We start from the raw sequence: 15,739 nt of genomic DNA on the forward strand, positions 1-15,739 counted from the left end.
TTTAAGAGCCGTGGGGTTATGCTGCAACTATACAGGACCTTGGTGAGACCACCTTTGGAATATTGTGTTCAGTTCTGGTCACCTCACTATAAGAAGGATGTGGAAGCATTGGAGAGAGTGCAGAGGAGATTTACCAGGATGCTGCCTGGTTTGGAGGGTAGGTCTTATGAGGAAAGGTTGAGGGAGCTGGGGCTTTTCTCTTTAGAGCGGAGGAAGATGAGAGGCGACTTAATAGAGGTTTATAAGATGACGAGGGGGATAAATAGAGTGGACGTTCAGAGACTATTTCCTCAGATGGATGCAGCTGTTACTAGGGGGCATAACTATAAGGTTCATGGTGGGAGATATAGGAGGGACGTCCGAGGTGGGTTCTTCACCCGGAGAGTGGTTGGGGTGTGGAATGCACTGCCTGCTGTGATAGTGGAGTCGGACACTTTAGGAACTTTCAAGCGGTTATTGGATAGGCAAATGGAGCACACCGGAATGATAGGGAGTGGGATAGACTGATCTTGGTTTCAGACAAAGCTCGGCACAACATCGAGGGCCGAAGGGCCTGTACTGTGCTGGACTGTTGTATGTTCTAGGTTGCACATGATGAGTTTGGTCTTGTTCAAGTAACTTAGGGATTTAAAAAAAAGGGGCTACATGGATAAATTGGATAAGAAGTCTCACTACAACAGGTTTAAGTCCAACCAGTTTATTTGACTGTAATCCCACAAGGTTCTTCCACACACCTGACGGAGGAACACCGTTTCCGAAAGCTTGTGGGATTACTATCAAATAAACTGGTTGGACTTAAACCTGGTGTTGTGAGACTCCTGACTGTGTTTAACCCAGTCCAACGCCGGCATCTCCACATCATGGATAAATTGGGCCAAAGGGCCTGTTGCCATGCTGTAAACTTCTATGACTTTTATGACACGAATCCATGACTTAGCTTTGGTCATATTCAGCATGGGATGTCCATTTGAAGCAACATTTAGCTATTGCTTTTATTATTCTTGTGCCTCTCTCTTTCTCTCTCATTCACGTTTCTCTCCGTTGCTGAATTCCATTCTTTCAGCTGTACATATATATTTCAGTTTTCTCTATAACATGGGAAACTTTATGTCTCCCTCAGCTGAAACACCAGATTACTGAGCTACCGTTAACCTCAAATACTTGAATTGTGATTGTATTTTCAACAGTCTCAGGGAGCCTGAATGGAAAAGAACGTGGTTTATTACAGAATGCAAAGTGAAACCACTGCCATGGTATACACACACTGCTCCCTGCCTGGGAATACAAAATGCTCAAGCAATGAGTTCCAGTTCGTCAGACCATTACCTGTTACCAGACTCAGACTCGATGAACCTCAGAGGGAGGTCAATCTTATGGGTCATCACTGTTAACTCAGACTATCCGTCTATTTCTCAGAATACATTATGGCATTAATATCTCATCCAATCATCGAATGATTGTGAGTTTCTGTGAGAGCTGCCCCTCAGCCCAGCTCATTCCCCACTGCTTTGAAATCTGTGTCCTTTCTGAATATTTGTCTAATTCTGTTTCTGATGCTCATATCAAATTTCTTCAGACAATCCGTTCATCACAACTTGCAGTGTAAAAATAACATTCTTCACACAGACAGTGACCCAAGCCGGGGATCGAACCCAGGTCCCTGGTGCTGTGAGGCGGAAGTGTTAACCACTGTGCCACCCACGGATAATAACGTAAATAAGAACTTAAGAAATAGGAGCAGGAGTAGGCCACCTAGCCCTTCGAGCCTGCCCTGCCATTCAATAAGATCATGGCTGATCTGTCGTGGCTCAGTTCCACTTTCCCGCTTTCTCCCCATAACCCTTAATTCCCCTGTCTATCAAAAACCTATCTACCCGCGACTTAAATATATTTAGCGAGGCAGCCTCCACCACTTCAACGGACAGAGAATTCCAGAGATTCACCACCCTTTGAGTGAAGAAGTTCCTCCTCAACTCCGTTCTAAACTGCACCCCCCCTTATCTTGAGGCTGTGCCCTCTAGTCCTGTTGTCCTTTCTGAGCAGGAAGAATCTCTCTACCTCGACCCTATCTATCCCCTTCATTATCTTATACGTCTCTATAAGATCCCCCCTCATCCTTCTAAACTGCAACGAGTACATACCCAGCCTATTTAGTCTCTCTTCATAGTCCAACCCCCTCAACTCCAGTATCAGCCTCGTGAACCTCCTCTGCACTCCCTGCAAGGCCAAAATATCCTTGTGCAAGTACGGCGACCAAAACTGCACACAGTACTCCAGCTGCGGCCTCACCAGTGCCCTGTACAGTTGCAGCAAGACCTCCCTGCTTTTATATTCTATCCCCCTCGCTATAAAGGCCAGCATCCCATTCGCCTTCTTGATCACCTGCTGCACCTGCAGACTGGGTTTTTGTGACTCATGCACAAGGACCCCCAGATCCCTCTGCACTGTAGCATGCTGCAGCTTTTCACCCTTTAAATAGTAATCCCTCCTACTGTTATTTCTGCCAAAGTGGATAACCTCACACTTGCTAACATTGTACTCCATCTGCCAGGTCCTTGCCCACTCGCTCAGCCTATCTAGATCCCTCTGCAGACTTTCCACACCCTCCACACAATTTGCTTTTCCACTTATTTTCGTGTCATCAGCAAACTTTGACACTCTACACTCAGCCCCCTCCTCCAGATCATCTATATAAATGGTAAATAGCTGAGGCCCCAGCACCGATCCCTGCGGCACTCCACTAGTCACCAACCGCCAATCAGAATAGCACCCATTGATACCAACTCTCTGCCTCCTATTAGACAACCAATCCTCTATCCACGCTAACACCTTACCACCAACTCCATGCCCCCTAACCTTCCGAACCTTCCTTTTGTGCGGCACCTTATCAAACGCCTTTTGAAAATTGAGAAACACCACATCCACCGGTTCCCCTCTGTCTACCGCACTAGTCACATGCTCATAGAATTCCAATAAATTCGTCAAACACGACTTCCCCTTAATGAATCCGTGCTGCGTCTGCTCGATCAAACCATTCCTTTCCAGGTGCCTCGCTGTTTCTTCTTTGATGACGGATTCAAGCATTTTTCCAACAACAGACGTTAAACTAACCGGCCTATAATTCCCTGCCTTTTGCCTGCTACCTTTTTTAAACAACGGCGTAACATTATCCATTTTCCAATCTTCCGGCACTTCCCCGGAATCCAGTGAAGTTTGGTAAATAATCACTAAGACGTCTCCTATCACCTCTGCAATTTCCTTCAGAACCCTGGGATGCATTCCATCCGGTCCTGGGGACTTGTCCACCATCCGTCCCATTAGTCTATCAAGCACTACCTCTCTAGTGACAGTAATCGCATTCAGGCCCTCAACTCCTACCATCCTTCTATCTTTAATATCCGGCAAACTATTTGTGTCCTCCTCTGTGAAGACCGAGGCAAAAAACTGATTTAAGGCCTCAGCCATTTTCTCATCTCCCACCACTAAATCCCCCCTCTCATCCTCTAAGGGTCCAACATTCACTCTAGCCAGCCTCCTCCTTTTTATATAAAAACTCTTACTGTCCTTTTTTATATTTAGTGCTAGTTTAGCTTCATAGTCTATCCTTCCTTTCTTTATCAACTTCTTAGTCATTCTTTGTTGATTTTTGAACCTCTCCCAATCTTCTACTCGCCCACTACTTTTAGCCACTCTCAACGCGTCAGCTTTTAATTTAATACTCTCCTTTATTTCCTTCGTTATCCACGGCTGATTATCCCTTCTCCTACGTTCTTTCTTTACCATTGGAATAAATTTCTGCTGAGCACCGAAAAAGATCTCCTTAAAGATCCCCCACTGTTCCTCAGCCGTCCTACCGACCAATCTGCGCCCCCAATCTACATTTGCCAATTCCTCAGATGGGAGGAGATGGGTAAGTGGAACTGATCCACTTCAGATCAGCCATGATCTTATTGAATGGCAGGGCAGGCTCGAGGGGCTAGATGGCCTACTCCTGCTCCTATTTCTTATGTTCTTATGTTTAGTGGCCAATCAAGAAACAAAGATCTCTGTTAGAGGCCCAGCAATATCATCTTTTGTCTCCTCAGTAATCTGGGATAGATGCCATCTGGCCCTGGGGATTTATCTACCTTAGTGCTTTTTAATTCACCAGGCACTTCCTCCCTCATAATGATGACTTGTTCTAAAGAGTTTACACACCCCTCCAAGACACCTTCAATTGACATGTCCCTCTCCTTTGTGAATACCGATGCAAAGTACTCATTAAGGATCTCACCCACTTCATTTGGTTCTCCACATAATTTCCCTCCTTTGTCCTTGAGTGGACCAATTTTTTCTCTAGCTATCCTCTTATAAATGCCTTGGGAATCTCCTTAAGTACTGGCATGTGAAGGGGAATTCTACCTTACACTGGTATGTGTTTCTGAATGTTGAAACTGACCAGAAGGATATTGCGTGATCAATGTTGTAAATTATATTACTCAACAACCTGGTTTGCATCTTCCACTGAGTCCTCCAAATATTTGACAGAAATTGTTTAGCAAATAAAAATAGACCTTATACAAAACCCTCCAGTTGCAAAGTACCATACCGTAACCATGGCATTATAGTTGGATGAGGTCATTTCCTCTGAAATATTGCCTGAGGATTTAAAGGGACAGCGACGGGCAGAGGTGAAGTTTCCTTTCTGGAGGAATGGAGGGGAAATCACACTGACTCCAATGGTCCCTGATTTGGGGAATCCATTTCTAACCCTCGGCTGTGCCTTCATTCCAAAGCCAGACTTTTCAGCTGAGGTAGGTTTCAGATTTGACCGTCAGCATTCAGGGAGCTGTGCAGGTATTGGTTGTTGTTAAGTGATGTTTACAAGTTTATAACGGTGGCAAATACCTTACCAGCTGCCATGCAAAGTTCCTAAAGGTAATGTTTCTGGGAATAAGAAACTAAAATGTGTCATGAGCTAATACACTCAGCAGACAAAAAACCTGGAAGGAATGAGCAACTAAAACAGAGAGAACAGGAATTCTTCAAATAAAAGAGCAAAAAGCAGTCTCCATGTCGATGCTTTATTGAAATGACTGCTCTGCTTTTAAAGTCAGGTCCAGGTGAACAGGCAGAATTTTAACATCTGTATTGCGATCAGCTGGATTGTTTTACTCTCAGCTGAAAAACCTATTTGATCTGGTCCTCATGAATCTGTCACAGACACCTCTGTCCATTGGTAGGAGTAAGGACTACACAGTTCTTGTGGAAGTGAATTCCTCTCTTGTTGGGTTAAATGGCACCAGCACCATGATAAACAAAATAGATTCAGAAAAACAACCGCTATACTTGGCCTTTTACAATTTCACAAAAGCACTCGATTCTCAACCAAACTAATGTCTGTCTCAGATTTGGCTGTCTTCAGAAAACTTCTTCCACCAACTCCACGATCAGGTACAAGCCATGATCCTCCCCAACAGAACCACTAAACCCAATCTCAGTGAAGGCTAGAGTCAAAAAAGACTACGTCACTGCAGCAACCTCACTGCAATACCATACCTTACTCCCAGAAATAACCCACAGGCTGGAGATAATCTACAGAACAGACAGGAATCACCATCAATCCGTCATTCAGCTTCAGTACGCAGATGACAGTTATGTCTCTGCACTCACTCTGAAACTGGACTCCAGCTCATTATCAATTCTTTCTCTGAAGCGGATGAGAAAATGGGTCATTTACTGAACAGCCAGAAACTAAGCTCCTCTTCCAGGCAGTTTCCACAGCACATGGAGGAGCCCAGCTCATCAGTACAAAAGATAACGCTGAAGCATTCGCAGCAATCTTCAGCCAGAAGTGCCAGGTGGATGAACCATCTTGGCCTCCTCCAGTGATCCCCAGCATCTCAGATACCAATCTGCAGCCAATTGGAATCACTCCACGTGATATCAAGAAGCGGTAGGAGGCACTGGAAAGTGCAAAGGCAGTGGGCCCTGATAACATTCTGGCAATATTACTGAAGACTTGTGCTCCAGAACTTGACACTTCCTGAGCCAAGCTGTCCCAGTTCACATTGTATCCAGTAATGTGGCCAATCAACCTAAGCCACAGATCATTGGATTGTGAGAAGAAACCAGAACATCCAGAGGAAACCCATGCAGATACAGGGAGAAGGTGCAGCCTCTGCAAACAGTGACCCAAGGCTGGAATCATTCCAGGTCCCTGGCGCTGTGAAACAGCAGTGCTAACCACTGTGCAATCTGTCTGTAACTTCTTGGTCCGGCACATCCCCCACTCAACATTACCATCAAGCCAGGGGATCAAAGCTGGTTCAACGGAGAGTGCAGGAGGGAATGCTGGGAGCAATGCCAGGCATACCTAAAAATAAAGTGTTATTGTGGTGAAGCTACAACAAAGGATTACTTCCAGACCAAATAATAGAAGCAATATGTGATTAACAAAACCAACAGATCAGATCCGAGCTCTGAAGTCTGGCCACATCCAGCTGGGAATGGTGACGGACAATTAAACAAATCACTGGAGGAGGAGGCTCCATAAATATCCCCATCCTCAATGAATCATAGAAGAATCTCTGAATCATAGAATCCTACAGCGCAGGAAAACTTCCCCTCACATCTTCCTTGAACTTTTCCCCTCTCACCTTCAACCTGTGCCCCCTTGTAATTGAAACGTCCACCCTGGGAAAATACCTCTGATTATTGACCCTGTCTTTGCCTCTCAAACTTTAGAAACACAGTAACTAGTGAAGGAAGGAAAAGCTGAATGCATTTTGTACCTGAAGGGAAAGGGTTAATGGATTTTGTACCTCGAATATGTCACAAACAAAACCCTTCATCATGACTGATCTCCTTTAGCTTACATTGTTCCTGGCATTAATATAACTTATTTGTTTGTGTCTTCCATGGTTTAACTTTCATTTGTACAAAGTCAGATAGTTTAATGTGGCTGTTATTTTGTAGACTTGTAAATCTTACCTTTCTTTCATAAGCCAATATTTATCCTATACAATTTGTTACTTACACAGCAATAAATATACGTTCAAATGGCAAAACAAATGTCTTCAAACATTTGAGTGTAACTCTTTAAAGTTCAGTTGAACAACTCCCTTCCTGCCCCCATCTCACAAGGGGTTGCAGGGTGGGGGGTGGTGGGGGTGGGGTGGGGGGTGGTGGGGGCGGGGTGGGGGGTGGTGGGGGCGGGGTGGGGGGTGGTGGGGGCAGGGTGGGAGCAGGGGAACCAAATTATAAAGTGCATTTGTAAGAATAATAGCCAATAGGGTTAGATAATTGAAACCTCAATGCTTGCTTCAGGACAAATAAAAATCCAGAAGTAGAGGGGCGTTTGTTTGTCACATCTACCAGCTGTAGTCTTGTCCATCAGGCTGGGCACCCACCAAAGCTTCCTTCTATTCCACAGTCTATCAGTACAGCCGGTGACAGTATCAACAGGACTTTGGGCCAGTCACTATCGAACAGGACAGAGTCGTCCGGGGGAGGAGGGGGGGTCTCCAGAGTCTGAATCGAGGTCGAAGTAACACCTGGAGTGGTTACAGAGGGTGCAGTCGGGTGGGGTTCCGCTCGGCCCTGGCGGGTCGGGTACTATCTCCGTCTGCAGGTAGCTCCTCACTGCACCGCTATGGTGAGCTGGGCAGTCTCTGTGCCAGATACAACGGCAAAGAATTGTGGCAATCACCTCCTCACAGCAACAGCGGCTCATGGCCACCCTGTAATTCATCTGGGCCCAGAGTCAAGCTGGAGCTTGAGGAAGTTTGGGACCAGCTTCTGCCAGTTGTTGCCCAGCACCCACGGGAATATTTCATACTCGTACTTCTCTTCATCCTCTTCCATGTCATTGGCCAGATACAGAGCCAAGAAGTAGTTCAGCCTGGAGTATTCGCTCGTGTGGAGTTCTGCGCGTTTGAAGTAAGTAAAAAGTCTGACAACACCAGGTTTTAGTCCAACCTATTTATTTGATAATATACTCACAAGCTTTCGGGTTAGCCCCTTCGTCAGGTGAATCTGGTGTTGTCAGACTTTTTACTGTGTTTACGCCAGTCCAACGCCGGCATACCCACATCATGACTACGTTTGAAGTAAGTCAGGACCATGGCCAGTAAATACTTGTCGGCAACAACTGTCCATCCACAGGAAGTCCTGGATCATCGCCATCTAGAAGTTTAAGAAAAGCTTCCAACTCTGCGTGCTGTATGACGAACGGGGCCTCCTCTGAGGCTGTGGCCATCTTGCTGGACTCCCCTTCACCCGTCTCCTGCAGGCGAGGCTTCCTAACCACCAACTTCCAGCTCTGGACTGACAGTTTCAAAACCCCTGGCTTTACCTGAACGGTGACTGAAGAGGGAGTCTGAGAACGGGTCTGGCTGTGCCTCATGATGGTGAATGCCGGCAGTCAGGGTGGGCGAGGGGTGGTCTGGCCTGAGGCACATGCCGCACCTGCCCCGCCACCCGTGCGCCTTTTAGTTGGAGATTGTTACACAGATGGTGGTTTACGATATCGGCTTTTAGAACATAGAACATAGAACATTACAGCGCGGAACAGGCCCTTCGGCCCACAATGTTGCGCCAACCAGTCTTACTTTTTAAAAAAAAACATTGACCCACTAATCTAAACCAATCCCTTTTTGTCCATAAACCTATCCACAGATCTCTTAAACGCCCCCAAACTAGGCGCATTTACAACTGCAGCAGGCAGGGCATTCCAATCCCTCACCACCCTCTGGGTAAAGAACCTGCCCCTGACATCCGTCCTATAACTACCCCCCCTTAATTTAAAGCCATGCCCCCTCGTGCTAGCTATCTCCATCCGAGGAAACAGGCTATCACCATCCACCCTATCTAAACCTCTAATCATCTTATATGTTTCTATAAGATCCCCTCTTAGCCACCTTCTTTCCAGTGAAAACAACCCCAAATCCCTCAGTCTCTCCTCATAGGACCTCCCCTCCATACCAGGCAACATCCTGGTAAACCTCCTCTGCACCCTCTCCAAAGCCTCCACATCCTTCCTGTAATGTGGGGACCAGAACTGCACACAGTACTCCAAGTGCGGCCGCACCAGAGTTGTGTACAGTTGCAACATGACGCTGCGACTCCTAAATTCAATCCCCCTACCAATAAACGCCAAGACACCGTACACCTTCTTAACAACCTTATCTACTTGATTCCCAACTTTCAGGGATCTATGTACACATACACCTAGATCCCTCTGCTCCTCCACTCTATTCAAAGTCCTCCCGTTAGCCCTATACTCAACACATCTGTTATTCCTACCGAAATGAATTACCTCACACTTCTCCGCATTAAACTCCATCCGCCACCTCGCGGCTCAGCTCTGCAACCTGTCCAAGTCACCCTGCAAACTTCGACACCCTTCCTCACAATCTACCACACCTCCAACTTTGGTGTCATCAGCAAACTTACTAATCCACCCAACTATACCCTCATCCAGATCATTAATAAAGATTACAAACAGCAGTGGCCCCAAAACAGATCCCTGAGGCACACCACTCGTAACCGAACTCCATGATGAATAATTACCATCAACCACCACCCTCTGTCTCCTATCCGCTAGCCAATTCCTGATCCAATTCCCTAGGTCACCCCCAATCCCATACATCTGCATTTTCTGCAGAAGCATACCATGGTGAACCTTATCAAACGCCTTACTAAAATCCATATATACCACATCTACTGCCTTACCCCTATCCACCTCTTTGGTCACCTTCTCAAAGAACTCAATAAGGTTAGTAAGGCACGACCTTCCCGCTACAAAACCATGCTGACTATTTCTAATCAATTCATTACTCTCCAAATAACTATAAATCCTATCCCTAATAATTCTTTCTAAAACCTTGCCCACTACAGAAGTAAGACTCACTGGTCTATAATTCCCAGGGAAGTCTCTGTTCCCCTTCTTAAACAATGGGACAACATTCGCTGTCCTACAATCTTCCGGTACTATACCAGAGACCAACGACGACCTGAAGATCAGAGCCAGTGGCTCTGCAATCACCTCTCTTGCCTCCCATAGAATCCTAGGGTAAATCCCGTCTGGACCAGGGGACTTATCTATTTTCAACCCTTCTAGAATATCCAACACATCCTCTGTATCAACTGCAATACTTTCTATTTTACACCCCTTCACCCCAGTGACCTCCTCAGCTACATTCATATCGTCCTGCGTGAACACCGAAGAGAAATAATGGTTCAATGCCTCTCCAATCTCTTCCGGTTCCACACACAACTTCCCCCTACTGTCTGTAACTGGCCCTAATCTTGCCCTAACCAACCTTCTGTTCTTGACATACCTATAGAACGCCTTAGGATTCTCCTTAATCCTATCAGCCAAAGTCATCTCATGCCCTCTTCTAGCCCTTCTTAACTCCCTCTTCAACTCCCTCCTAGCCAATCTAAAGCTTTCTACTGCACTACCCGAGCCCTCAAGCCTCATCCAAACATAAGCCTCCTTCTTCTTCCTAACCAACAAATCAACTTTTTTTGTGCACCACGGTTCCCTAGCCCTACCAATTCCTCCTTGCCTGACAGGGACATACCTATCACAGACCCGCAGTAGCTGCTCCTTGAAAAAACTCCACATTTCAGACGTTCCTAGTCCCTGTAATCTCCTAGTCCAACCAATGCTTCCTAATTCTCTCCTAATGGCCTCATAATTACCCTTCCCCCAGCTAAAACTACTGACCTGAGGTTCATGCCTATCCCTTTCCATCACTAAGGTGAACGTAACCGAATTGTGGTCACTATCACCAAAATGCACACCAACTTCCAAGTCTAGCACCTGGTCTGGCTCATTTCCCAGCACCAAGTCCAATATAGCCTCACCTCTAGTTGGCCTATCTACATATTGAGTCAAAAAACCTTCCTGCACACTTTGAACAAAAACTGACCCCTCTAACGAGCTAGAGCTATAGCAATTCCAATCAATGTTAGTAAAGTTAAAATCCCCCATAACAATTACCCTATTACTTTCACTCCTAACCAGGATCGTCTCTGCAATCCTTTCCTCAACCTCTCTAGAACTTTTTGGAGGTCTATAAAAGACTCCCAATAGGGTGACCTCTCCTCTCCTATTTCTAATTTCTGCCCATACTACCTCAACAGACAAATCCTCATCAAACTTCCTCTCTGAGACTGTGATATAGTCCTTGACCAATAATGCTACTCCACCCCCCCTTCTACCTCCTTCTCTACTCCGACTAAAGCACTTGTACCCTGGCACCTGCAACATCCATTCCTGACCCTGCTCTATCCACGTCTCTGAAATGGCCACAACATCAAAGTCCCAGGTACTGGTCCACGCTGCAAGTTCATCCACTTTATTGCGAATACTCCTCGCGTTAAAGTATATACATTTCAAACCTCGCTCCGCCCCACCCCCACAATGCCGTGCAATGCCGTCCCCTTCTATGCCCCCCTCACTTTCACCCCCTCTACCCAGGATCCCACCCCCCCTCTGAATCAGTTTAAACCACTCCGCATAGCCTTCACAAATTTACCCCCCAGGATATTTGTTCCCCTCTGGTTCAGATGTATACCATCACTCTTATAGAGATCCCATCTTCCCCAGAATGAGCCCCAATTGCTCAAGTAATTAAACTCCTCCCTCCTGCACCATCCCCTCAGCCACAAGTTCAAACTTTTCAAGTTCAAAACAAACAAGTTCAAAGTTTTAACAGGAAGAGTCCTGCTGGGACGGCCGCGATCGCACGAGTAACTTCAAAGACAGGGTACCAGTATGGCTGCAGAAGGAGTTTCCTGTGTCCTGACTGCAGGGCTGTAATTGCTGATTAACTCTGAGCTGCATCACGACCCAGGAAGGAAGAACTGGAGGTCTGGCAGGAATCAGAACTCTGAATCGTGATTCCTGCTGGAGCTCAGAATGTATAAATATCCACTTGTGTTTGTGTTCGGGGAGAAGTCTGGTAAGCCTTAAATCGGAGCCAGTTTCTCCTCAAAGCTTTGGAATAAAAACCACTGTATTTTGACTCACTGTCTCAGAGCTATTATTTTACCTACAACACTCGGAGCAGCAGTAGGCCATTTGGCCCTCTGAGTCTGCCCCGCCATTCACTGTCCACGCCGCCTCTTTTTTCAACCCCCAAGCTATCCCAATTGGCAGCATTTGGCCCATATCCCTCTATACCCACGGTACCTGTCTAAACACTTTAAGACAAAATTGTACTCGCCCCGACGACTACCTCTGGCAGCTTGTTCCACAGTACAAAGTCTCACAACACCAGGTTAATGAGCTTGTTCCAGACTCTCACCACCCTCTGTGTGAAACAATTGCCCCTCTGGACACTTCTGTATCTCTCCCCTCTCACCTTAAACCTATGCCTAGTTTTAGACTCCCCTAACTTTGGGGAAAGATATTGATGATCTAGCTGATCTATGCCACTCATTATTTTATAGATCTCTAGAAGATCATCTCTAAGCCTCCTATGCCCCAGGAAGAAAAGTCCCAGTCTATCCAACCTCTCCTTATAACTCAAACTATCAAGTCCCAGTAGTATCCTAGTAAATCTTTTCTGCACTTTTTCTAGTTTAATAATATCCTTTCTGTAATAGGGTGACCAGAACTTTACACAGTATTCCAAGTGTGGCCTTACCAATGTCTTATAAACTTCAACAAGACGCCCCAATTCCTGTATTCAGTGAAATCAAGCATGCTGAAAGCCTCCTTCACTGCTCAGTCCACCTGTGACTCCACCTGCACGCCCAGATCTCTTTGCTCTATAACTCTCCCCAACACCCTGTCATTAACTGAGTAAGTCCTGCCCTGGTTCAATCGACCAAAATGCATCACCTCGCATTTAGAACATAGAGCATAGAACACTACAGCACAAACAGGCCCTTCGGCCCACAAGTTGCACCGATCATATCCATACCTACCAGGCCTATCTATAACTCCCAATCCCATTAAATCCCACATACTCATCCAGAAGTCTCTTAAGAGACCCCAGCGAGTTTGCCTCTACCACCACCAATGGCAGCCGATTCCACTCACCCACCACCCTCTGAGTGAAAAACTTACCCCTAACATCTCCTCCGTACTTGCTTCCCAGCACCTTAAACCTGTGTCCTCTCATAGCAACCATTTCAGCCCTGGGAAATAGCCTCTGAGAATCCACCCTATCTATTCCTCTCAACATCTTATAAACCTCTATCAGGTCACCTCTCAACCTTCAGGCAGAAAAGACCTAGCTCCCTCAACCTATCTTAGAACATAGAACATAGAACACTACAGCACAAACAGGCCCTTCGGCCCACAAGTTGCGCCGACCACATCACCTACCAACCTACAGACCTATCTATAACCCTCAATCTCATTAAACCCCATATACTCATCCAGAAGTCTTTTAAAAGACCCCAGCGAGTTCGCCTCCACCACCACTGACGGCAGCCGATTCCATTCACTCACCACCCTCTGAGTGAAAAACTTACCCCTAACATCACTTCTGAACCTCCCTCCCCGCACCTTAAATCTGTGTCCTCTCGTAGCGACCATTTCAAACCGGGGAAATAGCCTCTGAGAGTCCACCCTATCTATCCCTCTCAACATTTTGTAAACTTCTATCAGGTCGCCTCTCAACCTTCGTCTCTCCAGGGAAAAGAGTCCCAGCTCCCTCAACCTAACTTCATAAGGCATGCCTCCCAGTCCAGGCAACATCCTTGTAAATCTCCTCTGCACCCTTTCAATAGCTTCTACATCTTTCCTATAGTGAGGCGACCAGAACTGCGCACAATACTCCAAATGAGGCCTGACAAGGGTCTTATAAAGTTCCAGCATTACCTCCCGACTCCTAAACTCAATCCCTCGATTAATGAAGGCCAGTACACCATACGCCTTCTTGACCACCTCCTCCACCTGCGAGGCCGATTTAAGAGTCCTGTGGACCCGGACCCCAAGATCCTTCTGCTCCTCAACACTACTCAGACTTCTGCCCTTAATAGTGTACTCGTTCATCCCGTTGGTTCTGCCAAAATGGACGACAACACATTTATCCGCGTTGAAGTCCATCTGCCACTTCTCCGCCCAGTCCTGCATCCTATCTATGTCCTGCTGCAACTTTTGCCATCCTTCCAGATCATCCACAACACCACCGACCTTCGTGTCATCAGCGAACTTACTTACCCATCCCTCCACTTCCTCATCCAGGTCATTTATGAAAATGACAAACAACAAGGGTCCCAGAACAGATCCTTGAGGCACTCCGCTGGTGACTGACCTCCATTCAGAAAAAGCCCCATCCACAACCACTCTCTGCCTTCTGCAGGCAAGCCAGTTCTGGATCCACAAGGCCAAAGGCCCTTGGATCCCATGCCCTCTCACCTTCTCAAGAAGTCTTGCATGGGGGACCTTATCAAACGCCTTGCTGAAGTCCATGTACACTACGTCCACGGCACTTCCTTCGTCAATGTGTTCAGTCACATTATCGAAGAACTCAACTAGGCTTGTAAGGCACGACCTGCCCTTGACAAATCCATGCTGACTATTCCTGATCATGTCAAACCTCTCCAAATGTTCGTAAATCTTGTCCCTCAGAAGCCTCTCCATCAGCTTACCAACCACTGAGGTCAGACTCACCGGTCGGTAATTTCCCGGGCTATCTCTGTTCCCTTTCTTAAAAATAGGAACTACATCCGCAATCCTCCAATCCTCTGGAACCTCTCCCGTCTCCATTGACGACGCAAAGATCATCGCCAGGGGTTCTGCAATCTCTTCCCTCGCCTCCCACAGTATCCTGGGGTACATCCCATCTGGTCCCGGCGACTTATCTACCTTGATAGAATTCAAAAGTTCCAACACATCCTCCTCCTTAATATTCACGTACTCAATCCTTTCCATCTGCTGCAAATCCATAACAAAATCTCCCAGATCGGCTTCCACCGTGAATACTGAGGCGAAGTACTCGTTAAGCACCTCCGCCATTTCTTCTGGTTCCACACAAACCTTTCCCCCCTCACCTTTTATCGGTCCTATCCCTTCTCTTCTCATCCTTTTACCTTTCACATATTTATAGAAGGCCTTGGGATTCTCCTTAATCTTACCCGCCAAGGTCTTCTCATCTTCATAAGGCATGCCTCCCAATCCAGGCAACATTCTTGTAAATCGCCTCTGCACCCTTTCAATAGCTTCCACATCCTTCCTGTAGTGAGGCGACCAGAACAGCACACAGTACTCCAAGTGGGGTCTGACAAGGGTCTCATAAAGTTGCAGCATTACCTCCCGACTCCTAAACTCAATCCCTTGATTAATGAAGGCCAGTATACCATACACCTTCCTGACCACATCCTCCACCTGCGAGGCCGATTTAAGAGTCCTATGGACCCGGACCCCAAGATCCTTCTGCTCCTCAACACTACTAAGACTCCTGCCCTTGATATTATATTCCTTCATCACATTGGTCCTGCCAAAATGGACCACTACACATTTATCCGAGTTGAAGTCCATCTGCCACTTCTCTGCCCAGTCTTGCATCCTATCTATGTCTTGCTGCAACTTCTGACATCCCTCCATACACCATACCTACAACACCACCAACCTTCGTGTCGTCGGCAAACTTACTAACCCATCCATCCACTTCCTCATCCAGGTCATTTAAGAAAATGACAAACAGCAAGGGTCCTAGAACAGATCCCTGGGGCACTCCACTGGTGACCGACCTCCATGCAGAAAAAGACCCATCCACAACCACTCTTTGCC

The 15,739-nt window shown here is 46.6% G+C and overlaps 1 protein-coding gene and 1 pseudogene across 2 annotated transcripts in view; both read right to left on the reverse strand.

Moving 5' to 3' along the window:
- arap3 (ArfGAP with RhoGAP domain, ankyrin repeat and PH domain 3) overlaps positions 1-15,739 on the reverse strand; it is a 382,033-nt gene that overhangs the window by 283,195 nt on the left and 83,099 nt on the right. The gene's annotated exons all lie outside the window — the stretch shown is intronic.
- On the reverse strand, positions 7,353-8,386 carry LOC145351417 (speedy protein 1-A-like; annotated as a pseudogene).

The sequence above is a fragment of the Carcharhinus amblyrhynchos genome, chromosome 13 (assembly GCF_965287045.1).
Source record: "Carcharhinus amblyrhynchos chromosome 13, sCarAmb.v2.hapA, whole genome shotgun sequence".
In the NCBI taxonomy this organism is placed as follows: Eukaryota; Metazoa; Chordata; class Chondrichthyes; order Carcharhiniformes; family Carcharhinidae; genus Carcharhinus; species Carcharhinus amblyrhynchos.